The following is a 13,118-nucleotide window of genomic DNA, read 5'->3' on the forward strand; positions in this document are numbered from 1 at the left end:
AACACCATATGAATTATTGGCATCTACAGTAGTCAATTGGGTATTCATATTACCTTTGTAGATTGCAAACCCTAGTTGACGATCCTTTCGTAGCAAGAACAGGCCGGAGACCGTTCAAAGGTTCGTCCCCAGCGGAGTCGCCAAAAAGTGTGTTCGCACACGAACACGTCACCGTGTACCTCCAACGCCCAGGGTGATGCACCGCAGCTCGCGTTGAGGGAGACCCGGCCGGAAGCGCGGTACGCAGGCAATCCGGCGGGTGCTTTTGAGGACCCGAAACCCCACACGCCCGGGAGGAACCCCGTCTGGGCGCGCGGCGGCTATGGGCTGCCCTAGGTCGACCTGACCGCCCCTAGGGCCTCGAGGTTCGCCGCCCTGCAACAAGAAGAACAGACGAAGAACGAGGAAGAAGAAGAACTAGGGTTAAAGAGAGAAGATAAAAGATAAAAGTGGTAGATGAATTGATCAATTGTGTGTTGTTCAATCGGCCGTCACCCCTTAGGTATATAAGAGGCGGCTGGACTTTCCGTGCAAGGAAAAGGCTTGGATTCACGTCCAAAACCCTAGTCAAATTCGGATTGGTCTTGTCCGAACTTTCCAAAATTGTTCGATTTAAACTAGCTGCACCTTGCGGGTCTTTTTTGTGGTGGTAAACGACTTCGGATGAAAACGAGTCCAAAAGCAATCTTGACCGTTTCGACGATACCAACAACTTTCATGTTGAAGTTTTTTGATCAGAGGTCATCTTGAAGGTGGCGTCTGGTGGGGCGCGCCATATTTCGCCTCATTACAGGGCTGCACTCTGATTGCTCTAATTATTGCATACGAACTCTGATTTGGACGTTTTTTATATCAAAATCGATCGTTTCGACGAGACGAAGACAATCCGTGTAGATCATGTTTCTATTTAAGATCGTCTTGGGGGCTTAATCAGCCAAACTGTACTCTGAATATAAGATCTTAGTACTTTGAGCATAGTTTCGGCCTTCGAGATGAAATCGGACGGCGATGACCTAAACTTCAAAGATGTTTATATCAACAACGCGGAACTCTTTCATGAAGATCACTTCTCCATTTGAGGCCATCCTAAATAAGTTATTGACCGTGCAAAAATCTGGTGTCAACAGACGGACCGGCGGCGGCGTAGCGAGTTACCTTCTTGAAGGCGTCGTCGCGGCTCTCACCGATCATCGTGTCGCTCCAGGGGAAACTCTGATCCCCGCGTCAGGCGGTGGCGGCGCGCTAGCATCGTAAACTTTTTGGAGGCGCCGCCTTGGAGCTCACGGTTCGTCGGCTTCATGTCTTCGCGGTGGCGTGTTCACGATGGAGGTCCCCGATTGCTCTTGTAGTGTTAGGGGTGGTGTTGCTGCGCTCAGCACCTATGTATCCCGCCTTGGGTGTGTGCGTGTGTTGTCGTGGGATGTGTTTGTACTTGGGCTGTGGTTGATCTGTGCTTTATATATAAAGCGGGGCGAAAACTTTTTTTGGTAAAAGCGAGCGCACTGAATTTTTACCTTGCTGCTCTTGGCGACCACACTCAATTGAATAGCACTACCATTTTCCCTCACGGGTGCACAGCTGCGCTAGCAACCAGAGCCCTACTCCTTGCGCGGTGCACATCACGCTACCGCGCCGTTACTCTCCCTCAACACCACCTCCGGGGCCTAGCATTTCCTGCCCTGACCACCGGAGCCATGGCCGTAGCAGGCCATGCGATCACGCTGCGGGAGAGGTGAGAAGCTCTTCGTCGTGCGGGTCACGACGAAAGCTCCGGAATGCAGTGGCGCTGGCGCGGGAGGGAGGTAGCACGGCGAGATGGTGCGGCGAATCGAGGCATGGCAGATTTGTTTTGCGCAACACAAGGCATGGCAGATCAGGCAGCGGCGGCGGCATAACACTTGCAGGTTTGTGCTCTCGGCCTTTTTCCCGTTCACTGCAAACAAACAAAAATACTACTACCAGAAAAGGCTTTTCCCTCGCTTTATATATAAAGCAATACCACCTAGCCGATACAAAGTGGTGAGAGAACCATTTTACACAGCAGATTAAGGATAAACATATAAACAGAAGTAGCCACACCCCAACAAGAAGCACCCAAGACTATTTGCTAGAGGAGGAAACCACGCCTCCAAAAGAAACCACCGGACATCGCTGCAACGTACACACCAAGCTGTCGCTGGAGAGGGCATCCTGCCCTCTCGCTCCGGGCCATGGAGCGCCAATCCTGCCGGCAGATACCAAGGATCGAGAACAATGCCAATGGAGTCGCGTTTAAAAGATAGGAAGCAACCTAGACCACTTCACACCAGAGCCGAAAGGACTTCGAGCCAAGATGTGAGCTTGCCCACCGATGACGATGTGCCATGACCGAAGAGAACCCGAACTCCATAGCGATGCCCCCAGGAGGGTGACGATACAATTCGCCGCCGCCGCCGTGACCAAAGGAACGCTCAAGGATTTTCATCCGGAGCCTGGATGCGGGAAGTGGGATCTCCACGACACCCTCAGGAAGGAGACGGTGCCCCCAGGCATCGACACATACCGGCACCGAAGCACTAAGCTTTTGTTCAGAGCTTCACCCATGCCACACCGAGGTATCCTAATGATCAAGCCCGTCGTCACGAAATCGAGCCTCTACATCATGATCAAGAAGATGCCACTGACAAATCACCGACATCACCAGGATCCCCCGCCTCCCTGCTCCACGCCATCCACACGACCATGGAGAGAAGCCATCACCACCGCAACGCCGCCTGCCGCAGAGCTGAACGTGCAGTCCACCTTTCAGGGCCGCCGCCCCGGCATCCAAGGGCTTGCATCCCCGCACCACCACTCGCAGCCGACGGTAAGGGAACCAACCACCGGGGACATGGAAAGGCACCTTCTTTCACATCCAGAGGAACCTCGGCCACCCCATAGTCCCAAACCAAGTCCCAAATTGAACCTGCCCGAGCCGAGGGCCAACGACCCAATACTTTGTCTACCGCAGACTTTGCGACCGACGAGGTGTGAGCGTGGGGTCGGGAAACCGGGACACAAGCCACTGGAGCTTTCGGGCGTTGGGGTGTGGTTAGAGCTCAAGGGCTCATCTAGTCGCGCCCATGCTTAGGCATCAGGCCACTGCCGGTGTCGTGTGCAAGTGAGGCTGTGAGCAGCAAGAGTAATGCAACCTCCCTCTCCCCACTGGGAATTCAATCCTACTATACTTTAGTCCAACTCTTTTGATTACGCCTTTTAGGTGTAGATTCTTTCATGTTTCATCATAACTAGATGGAGTACTAATTAAAAATTGTTGTTTAGAGAAAGATCATTGGTTTTACATTTTCTACGACAAAAACGTAAAACCAACTATCTTTCTCTAAATTGTGGGAGCTCCTTTTATCATTAACCCGAACATTTTCCTGCTAATGAAAGTCTGAATTGAACCAAGAATCGCTAGTCAAGTGGGCCAAAATGCTTGCACAGCCAGCCGAGGCTCAGGCCATGCTCGCCTTTCTAGCTTCCTAATAAAATGCCACCTAAACCACTCAGCCGGTGCTTCAACTTATTATTCCTGTCCTCCTTGTTGGCAATAAGCCATGTGTGTGTGCATGGCGCGTAGGTGCGCGTGTGTGTGCCGCGTATGTGTGTGCTCAAGCCGGAGGCCGGTGTGTGGCCGCGTCTAGCTGAGCGGGAGTAGCGAGGAGGCAGTCAATCTGTTTGAGCTGGATGTGTAGTGCTTGTTGTGCATGTAGGAGTCAGTAGGTAGTTAGCTGGTTAGTAGTGTGCGTGCATCTGAGGTAGACTGGGTATAAATCCCCCGCCTCTGTATTGGTTGCGTGAGCCGGTGTTGCAGCGATGTAGCCATTTAAAAGATAAAGAAGATTAGGGCGTGCATGCGCTCATGGCGGCGTTCGTGCGCCGGCCTGAAATTTCTTGTGTTTTGTGTCTTCTTCTACCTCTAGCCGAGAGTGAGAGAGGGCTGCGGTTCCAACACTCCTTGGGTTGTTTTATTTGTTTAGTTTTGCCAACGCAGATGGCCAAATTTGTACAGCAGGTATGTTTGGCCAGAATCATTGCATTTCCAGGCATAGCATATTGAACTAGCCCTTCAAGTTTCTTTGGGTCAATTTTTGTTTCGTGTCAAGTCAAATATGTCATAATTAAAGAGTTGGTGTTTACTTATACGCCCAATTGGCGGCATTGACTAGTAGACTATGGTGCTTCACTAGCAATTGTCTGGGTCCTCCCATCCAACTTTCTCCATCGAAGACAGAGGACTCCCATTACTGTACTGCATTGACAAATAACTTTTAGAATCAATGGCACTTGCCTGATGAAGCATCAGCTGCTTGCATTATAAATATCAGAAGATGATGCCTTGTTAACAGTTGTTTGCATTATAAAAATTCGGTTCTATACTTGCAAGTGGTTCTGCCTAGTTTCATTAAGCAACTAGGGCTAAATTGGCATCGTGTGCTCCTTTTCTGACCAACCATATAAAGTTAGTTGTATGTCACTCTTTGGAATTTTACAGGATCTTTTCCGTGGGAACCATGAAAGGGAGCACACAAGTGGCTCTTTTACAATATCTGTTTTGCCGGAGTCGTCGTGGTAACGCAATTTTTTTTGCGGGCGGACCTTATATCGATTCTGCGGATGACATCTTAGCGGATCTGCTAGAGTTGTTCTTAGAGAAACGAATGCAAGAGAATCTATCCAATATGATTGTCCCCTTTAGTGGCTCGCAGAAAAACCAGTTGTTGTCGCTGCCTTCTTCTTGCCAGTAGTATAATCTTCACGCCATGCCTGTCTAATCCCCGCTTCTCTCATCCACGATCCACGATATGGCCATCCCACTCTTACTGCCGCTCTTGGCTTCCGTGCTTCCATTGCCTCCGGTGGCTAGCACCAAAGATTAGTCTACCTGCTCGCCCAATACATGCGGCAACCTGACCCTGGCTTACCCATTCTGGTTGGAGGATGAAGGTCAGCCGCCGTGCGGGTCCCCGTCCTTTCAGCTCAACTGCAACGCCAGCCAAGCGTTCCTCAGTCGCTCCATGCTCGGGGCCTACCAGGTGTCCAAGTCCTTGAAATCTTCGCAGAGAACTCCTCCTTCATCATGGTGGACCACAACCTCCAGCTGGACGACGGCTGCCCCTAGTGGCGGCACAACATCTCCCTAGATCTCCGTACATCATCGTCGTCAGCAGTGCAGCCTCCGAGTCCATTCGTCGTCAGCAAAAGCAACAGGGAGCTGCCCGTCCTCTACAATTGTACCAAGCAGCAGTCACAGAGATTTCTGCGTACACCTTGCAGTGACGATTCACTACACAATTTGTGTGTTTGCCAAGCATTTTGATCCACGTAGCATTTTCCTTCTTCCACCTTGCCCGGGAGTAGTAGGGCCAGCGTGAACGGAGCCAACTCCGTCCATCGTGCCGTCTCGCCGTCGTGCCGGTTCTTGACTTCACGAATGGCAGCGACTACGCAACCAGCATGAGACGGGTTTCTTCTCGAGTGGACGGTGGCGTCTATGGCGGAGCATGGGCTGATTTTGTGGAGGGGCAAATGGGCTGGAGGGGCAGGAAACATGACTTTAGGCTGATTTTAACTGGACATATGGGCTGAATACAAGTGGCGGATCCAGGATTGGAGCAAGCCCAGGGCCCAATTTTTTTTTGTCGCGAGAGAAAACTTAACGTCCATCAAACTATAGCTACCTCAAATATGGCTCAATTACACCACAAATTTAGAATTTATAAACTCAATGCTTAAAGATACAACAAAATAGATAAAGAAGATAACAAAAACTATGAACAGTACATGAAGTAAAAAGAGTACCAATCAATGGCTTGCTTCGTCAATGTCTTCCATAACTTGATCAACGTTGGAAGAAGAGCCGACACCTTAGAGAAATGAAAAGAAAAATTCCATAAGAGAAAACATAAACATCAAGTGAAACAATTAACATTGTACAGAGTTGAAGAACTTACTACTACGAGGAGGTAAAGTTCCTTGGCGAGATCTGTATGATTGAAAGCGATATATAATACCATCATCATCAACCTTTGCAAATATTTCTCTCTCAATATTACACACCATGGAATAATTCAACCAATCATCACCCATCATACAACTCAAGTGAAATTGAATGTTTAACAGCAGCAGTGAACAATAAGCAGTACTGTAGTACAGTAGAAGCAAATCCAAACATTACAACAGTCTAGCAGATAAAAAATGTTCAGAAAACAGCAACTTATAGTCTTGGTGTGCCCAGCGACTTACCAATCCTGGGCAGCAGAGAGCAGGAGCCAGCAAATCGGGTGAGATGGGGAGCTGGGCCGGGGAGCAGCGGAGGCCGGAGGGCACGGGCGAGCAGCGGAGTCACCAGCGGACATCCGGCGTCATGAGCGGCGGAGGGCGCGGGCGAGCAGGGGATGGGGAGTCGGGGCGTGACTACTGACTAGGTCTGCGTCGTGCGCCCTACGCGAGTGTGAAGATCGGTAGCCTGGGCACTGGCTGTGTTTTGGGCTAAGCCCCGGGCCCATTTAGAAAACATGGCTAGGTAATAACTATAAAAAAAGGCATGCCCTGGGCATGGGTCCTGGGTGCCCGGGGCCAGATCCGCCCCTGCTGAATACTAGGGGATATATGCTAACTTTTTCATGGCCTTGGAGGGTTGGGGCCCAGGTTGCTCTCCACTAAGCTCAGCCACTAGGCGTCAGGCGCTTGCTCCAAGTGCGTGGCTAGGGGCGGCCAGTGCAGGTACGCCAACGACAGCTGCTCCGACGACGTGCGCCCCATAGAGTGTGGCGAGTTTATGATCACTGGTACTATTACTCAGCTGGGGGGATGAGGTTTCCACTTTCCAGGCCCCCGCTTTACTGCACTTGTTGCCGTCTCCAACCCACGATATGATTATGATGATCCCGCTCTTGTGGCTACTCTTGGCTTCCTTTCTCTGGCTGGTGCCGCCGGCCCGCACAGCCTGCTCGCCCAGGAGACGCGGTGACCTGAAAATTACCTACCCGTTCTGCCTGGAGGAGCCCGGCCAGCCGCCCTACGGGTCCGGTCGTTGTAGCTCAATTGCAATTTGCAATGCCAGCTAAGCGCTCCTCAACGGCTCCATGCTCTTTACAACTGCACCGAGCAGGTGACGCCGCCGAGATTCAATCGAACGCGTTGCGCCACTGAGTCCTTCTGGGGAGTATGGCAGCCACCGCGAACTGGCCGGACTCCTGCCGGTCTGCCGTGTCTCCGTCGTGCCGGTTACCTCCTGAGCATGAGGCAAGGGTTCCTGCTTGAGTGGACCGTTCCGTCAGACGAGTGCCCCAAGTGCAAGGCAAGCGGCAGGTTGTGCAGGTATGCCGACGATGACACCGGGTTTTCCCGCGACTGCGATGATGGCCTGTGCCCCGACAAGTGCGGTGAGTCCAGAAAATTAGCTAGCTCTGCTCTCCAGTAAATCTTTGAAGGGTGTGGCTAGGTGTCAGTCGACTGAGATTTAATCAAATCTAAGTCAAGTGACATTACATGCAAAAGAGAAAAAAAAATTAAAAAATATGTGCATGGATCTCAATGTAAGATTTCACGGATATAGAGACTTAACGAAGTCTTAGTCAACTGAGACTTAGCAAGACTGATCGTTAAATGTTTATTTACAGCAGCACTCTTGCATAGTTTTAAAACAAGGTCAGAAAATTAACTCTGCACATTGATTCTCATTATTTTCTCAATTCTTACACCTTTGACTTGAAAAGCAAACTATGGTATTCACATAAAAAAAACTCAAGTGCCGAAACAGTGATATTCGGAGGGGTTGCATAACATCGCACCTATTCTTTCGAAAGATCATTCTTCAACCAGTTCAAGTACTCAGGCCAACTCGAACGCACGGCCCCGAATGGTCCAGCCGCGTCCGTTTACTGGTAAACAAACACAAAACCCGGCCCAACACGCGGGAGCAAGCCGACAAACATCCGTTTTTTCGTCCGCTTTCGCCCCACTCCTGGCCTAAATTTTGGCCGCGTTTGCGTTGAAACGGACACGCACAGCCGGGCGGGACTCACGCCCTTGTCCCCCCCAGGCCAGCCCGTCAGGGACACAACCCCCTTTTCTCTGCACATGCCCTCCCTTTGCCCCACGCCATCGCCACTGCGACCTCATCGATAACCCGTTTTCCCGGCCGCCTTCCTCGCTTTCCTGCCAGGCTGTCCGAACCACGATCACGCCAATGCCATAGCCGGCCCACGGCCGCGTTAGTGGTTCTTTGTTCCGATAGCCGGTGCGAGAGAAGCTACGGCCGCCGACGCTGCCCATCGACACCAACAACTTCCGGCAGGGGCTGAATAGCCGCTTAGCGCCCCCGCCAACGCCAATCTTGTTTTGCTGGCTGTGAGGGGAGCTCGAAGTGTTTTTTCTGACCGCGTCTTCGCCATGACCGCAAGGTGTTTGACACTTTGCTCACAAGGTACCATGGATGGTGGGAGTATTTCTTTCACAACTTCATTTGTTCATCAGATGATTCGTTCTCGGATGACGATGACCACATTGCTAGGCAGCGGCCTCGGTTCAGGGGATCAATCCCAGTTCATGCTCCGGCCCTGAATCGCAATAGGGAGAGCGGCCACGCCCTACTCTATGCCGATTACTTTGAGAGTGCTCTTCAAACTAGTGACCTCACATTGGTAACAAGTAGATGTATCAATTCATTTCTATTAAAGACAATTTCGATTGGGTTGTAAAATTATTTGATTGTGTTTTTATTTGGATGCGGAAATATTTGTTTTGTAAAACTATTTGCAACGTTTGATTTTATTTGGTTATTTGCATAGTCACATAGAGCTTTCAGCCGGACGAGATGCGGTCGAGATGCGGCTTTGTGTTGAGCGCAAGACAGGTGCATTCAGGAAAACTGCAGGACGCCGACCCATTGCTCTATCCAAACGGACAAAATCCGGACAAAATGGATGTCCGTTTGGGGTAATGCGTTGGAGTAGATAGCTGACAAGATCACAAAGCAACCGGAACCGTAATAATCAGGCTAAGCATCCTGGTCCCAGTCACCTCACTGGCTCACGGAGGTCATGGCCATGGACCCCGTCAAAGTCGTTGCACGGAAATTTCAGAGGCCACTGGATTACCAGTCCAATAGGCCAACTGGGAAACTTCGTGGAATATTCCGGCCAATGGTAGTACTCCTCTCGCTTGCAGTCCACATATATGATGGTTCGTCTTCGACAACGGTATTATCTCTCTACCTTCCCATAGCCCATGACCACCGAATCCACCTACCTCGCCTTCTTTACTACTACAATATATCTCCAAATCATCCGCTCCCATGTCTCTCAGCTGCTGCTGGTTCTCGGTCTTCGTCGGGGTGTGGTGGCTGCCACTGATGCTCGTGCTGGCAGAGGAGCAGCAGGGGGGAGGCTGCTCGGCCAAGACGTGTGGCAATGTCGTCTCTCATCCGTTCTGGTTCACAGGCATAGAGATGGGAAGATCATGCGGTTCTGCTTCCTACCAGGACGTCGATGTTGCCTGTCTTAACCGCAGTCATCCAACTCTACGGAGCTCTGTACTCTTCAACATCGGCTTTGAAATCCTCAGCATCTCTTACGACCAACGCAGCTTGTATGCGGTTGATCTAGACAAGCTGGATTTATGGCATGCCCGCAACAGCTGCCATGTACCGATCTGGAACACCTCAGTCAAACTGAACGGGCCATTTAGGATCGACCCCGTCAACCTGAACCTCATCCTGTACAACTGCACGCCGGCGGCGGCCGCGGTGGCGGCACGTCAGGACAGAGGTCTCGTGCAGACAAGCGTGAGATGCGCGAACGTGTGGGAGGTGCTTGTCCGCGCCGGAGTACCTCACGACGCCACAGGGGACTACGCCGGCTATGCATTGGAAGGCTGCGCTGCTATCGTCGTGCCCGTGTCGGGCTCGTCGGTGGGGATAAATGCGAGCTACGAGCAGCTCTTCAACGATGGCTTCCGCTTGACATGGAGTCGCCCGCCTCAGCCCACTCTCGTTCCACGTAAGTTCACTTGTCGAATTCAGTTTTAAGCTCACTTTCAAAAAAAATTATTTCCGTTAAACTTATTTATGGATTAGAGAACAGCATCTTCAGTGGCTTTACAAATTTATCATCTTGTTTCTCTTCTCCACTTCCGGTATAAATGTAATTAAGTAGAAAGTACTCCATCTCCCATCATATAAATCTATGGAACAACAGGTCAGCCTGTATGTAGACTATTTCTGCAACTCCAGGTATATGAGAAATGGGTAATGTGTCTTCTGCCGGTACGTACCGGTCGGGATTTTAAAAAATGGAGACCGTTTTTTCTTTTTTGAGGGAAAAAAAGTGACATAGTTATTCATGTAAAACAGTACAGACATGTAATCCAAGGTCTACACTATCTTGCGACACCTCTTTTTATTTTGTACATATCGTTCGCAAATATTGAAGATTCGAAATATGGTGCATGTGTTTCTTTCTCTCCGAAAAACAACCAATAATAGACTACTGCATGGTCTTGCCTTTTGAACTAAATATGATGCAATATTCCAGGTAGCAAGACGACTCGCACGAGGATTATAACAATAGGTAAGCCAAAACTTTCCATGTATAATCATTTAAGCCTCAATAGTTAATTTAGTGAATTTCAAACATAAATAAAAGTTTATAAAAATCATACTGCATAATCTTTCGCTTTGATTCCAAATAAAAGTTTAAACAAGCAAACTCTCAGCATGTGCATAATATAAGACTAATTACTTCAGAGCAAATATATATGACCTTTTCCCCTTTAGCTTGTTACCACTTTTATTGTGTTGGACTCTTTCAGATTAACAAATTTGAACTATTGATAGTCTAGAGATCCAGATGAGCATATTGTCTCTTCAGACCTCTCATTTATAACATAAAGTAACATCTACTTCTATCCCAGCTTTGATATCAGCAGCTGCAGCACTGCTCTTCCCATCTATTTATGTGCTGATATGGTATATGACGGGTAAAAGAAACTGGTTTCTTCTCTGGAAAAAGAAAAGCAGCAGCACTGAAAGGCAATATGAGGGCCATGATAGCGTCATATGGATCACTTGCTCCAAAAAGATACACATACTCAAGAGGTAATGAAGATAACGTCTTCTCGTCATAAGCAGCTTGGTCAAGGTGGTTATGGTGTCGTTTTCGAAGGAAAGGTACCTGATGGTCATTTGGTTGCTGTGAAATTCTTGCACGACTGCAAAGGGAATGGGGAGGAGTTTGTGAATGAGGTTATGAGCATTGGCAGGACCTCTCATGTTAATGTTGTTAGCCTGTTTGGATTTTGTTTGGAGGGATCAGAACGAGCTCTTATATATGAGTACATGTGCAATGGTTCCTTGGATAGATACATTTACTCAGACAACCCAAAAGAAATTTTAGGATGGGAGAGGCTGTATGCGATAGCGATTGGGATAGCCCGTGGACTGGAATATTTGCACCATAGTTGTAATACACGGATCATTCATTTTGACATTAAGCCTCAAAATATACTTCTAGACAAGGATTTTTGTCCAAAGATTGCCGATGTTGGTCTTGCAAAACTGTGTCGTAACAAGGAGAGCAAGCTTTCAATGATTGGTGCTAGAGGTACAATTGGATTCATTGCTCCAGAAGTTCACTCACGAAACTTCGGACTTGTTTCAACAAAGTCAGATGTTTATAGTTATGGAATGATGTTGCTAGACATGGTTGGAGGCAGGAAAAATGTGAAATCAATGGCTGAAAAATCGAGCGAAAAATATTTCCCAGGTTGGATTTATGATCACTTTGCTCAAGACGATGGGTTAGAAGCATGTGAAGTTACAAATAATATTGAGGAAATTGCAAGAAAGATGACCCTGATTGGCTTGTGGTGCATACAAGTATTACCTGTGTATCGTCCTAGTATAACAAAAGTGATAGGAATGTTCGACAAAAGCTTAGATGAAATGGTCATGCCACCGAAGCAAAACTTCAGTGGACTACTGTAAGATACTTCTACTCCGTTTGTGTTCCCTTTTTACCGTGAAGTTCCATTTTAAAATATTTTCAATAACTTGACCTACTTGCTTATCCCCAATTTCAGCGGAAATTCAGCTCACAGTATGAACGTACAAAGTGCACGCTCTATGACATCCGAGGAGATAAGGCCTGTGAATTCCGGAAGCACACAACAATTTCCACCTCTTTGAAAAGGTAACCTGTACTAGAGTATATTCAGAAGTTGAAGAGGCTCAACTAAGTTCGACATTTAATCATAATCATTATGGAATTGCTAATGCACACTGACTGGAAATTCAAATTTTCTTTGGAAAAAATAATAGCAATTTCTTTAAGATTGTAGAGAAGGGCAAAATTTTAGTTTGATGTGCATATTCCATGTGCTGTGTACGAATGACCTAGAGTAAAGGGTGGCTCTATCCCTAAATCTTGCTTCTCTGGTTATAAATAAAACTCAGACAAACATCTATTGAATTGAAGCTCCGTTGATGAAAATCATTGTCTAAGTTCACAAATAATCACTATATCACTAAATGTGGGTTTTAAAGAGTAACATATAATGATTTTTCAGCTAGGCTGTTGGGAAGGGCGTGAAGAACAGAAGAGATACAATGTCATACCATTGAGTTCATTGCACAATAGGAGTGGTGAGAACAAACTTTTGCTTGTGGATGGAGATGTCAACGCCAACCATTTCTCTCCGATAGGCACTTAAATGCGTGTCATATTTGAACTAGCACATAGGAAGGTTGTACCACTCACCAGTTGATAACTGAAGATTTCTGAGATCACTGTATTCTACGTGTATACACAGCACGAAGTTCAGACTTCAGACCAAATTTTTTCTTAGGTGTTCGATGAGTTTTGTGTTCCACCTTCCAAGTTCAAATAGATAAAATTATTGGACCTTATGCCAAAGGCAGACAGCTATTCCCCCAAAAAAAAAGGCAGACAGGTAGCAAGATCTTCCAGAGTACAATTTCGCCCCAAAACTGAATAAACGTGATTTAGGCTCTAATTGTGAGGCTGAAATTGTAGAATCATGATATAAAGTGTATATCCATCTAAACATGCACCTAATTATATGGCAATTCGAAG

The 13,118-nt window shown here is 48.0% G+C and overlaps 1 pseudogene; it reads left to right on the plus strand.

Moving 5' to 3' along the window:
* Window positions 1–9,258: 9,258 nt before the first annotated feature.
* LOC119274568 lies at window positions 9,259–12,879 on the plus strand (annotated as a pseudogene).
* The last annotated feature ends 239 nt before the right edge of the window (window positions 12,880–13,118 follow it).

The sequence above is a fragment of the Triticum dicoccoides genome, chromosome 3B (genome assembly GCF_002162155.2).
Source record: "Triticum dicoccoides isolate Atlit2015 ecotype Zavitan chromosome 3B, WEW_v2.0, whole genome shotgun sequence".
Taxonomy (NCBI): Eukaryota; Viridiplantae; Streptophyta; class Magnoliopsida; order Poales; family Poaceae; genus Triticum; species Triticum dicoccoides.